Here is a 916-nt window from a genome sequence, read left to right as displayed (position 1 = left end):
ATATTATCCTGTTAATCATCACTGACTTCTAGGCGATAAGTGCAATTTAAAATCTCACCTGTGCTTTAAAGAGAGATAATTTTATCAAAAACATCTGAAGTATTAAATCTCCATAGCTTTACATAATGAACATGCATTTCTCTTTTCACTTATCAGCCTGGTGATGCCGGTGTTGTAGTTAGGTTCAGATATCAACTTGGCCAGGTTAAGGTGCCTAGTTCTATGAAAAGAGTGAAAAAACATGCTATTTCTATTCATCTAAGACCTGTAAGAACATATGCTTACTATGAAAATGCAGTTTTAAGACAAGATCTAACTGCTTCTTTCTGCCAGGTATTTTCAAGCTACCACCATAAAGCTTATGGTCTACTGGGGTAAGAGACTGATGTGTGCACAGTTAAGTAAATTGCAAGATAGTAACTGTTCTAATGGGGGAGTGGATTTTCCCATTGAACCCTTCCCATGATGGGTCAAGAGTGTTAATTTTCTTCTGGTAAATAGCAATCTGGCTCCAAGAGATAATCCCTTCCAAACATCCAAGCAGCCAGCACCAATATTTTGATACTTCCAAAGAAGTTCTTCCATGGTTTGACCTGCTAGACAAGAGGCTGGGAAGAAAGTCTCCTTGCATCCCTGAACCTTCCTAGGAGGTCCTGTTCAGTGTCATCTAAATGTGCCATGTATGGGAAGGTGCCTGGGTAGCACTACTTATAACTCAAGATACTGCTGGATTTCCTTCCATCTAGAACAAAACAAAGAATGAGTTCCATAGATTTGCGCTGTTCAAGGATCATTTTGTTTTACATCAAGGATTACTTTAGGAGGGTTTTCTATATGCTAGCACCATGCTATGCACTGAGGACACTGTAGTAAATAAGTACCCCTACCCCTGCAAGCCTTACAAACCCCAAATGAA

This window comes from Tamandua tetradactyla, chromosome 9 (assembly GCF_023851605.1).
Source record: "Tamandua tetradactyla isolate mTamTet1 chromosome 9, mTamTet1.pri, whole genome shotgun sequence".
Classification (NCBI taxonomy): Eukaryota; Metazoa; Chordata; class Mammalia; order Pilosa; family Myrmecophagidae; genus Tamandua; species Tamandua tetradactyla.
This window is presented reverse-complemented; position numbering follows the sequence as displayed.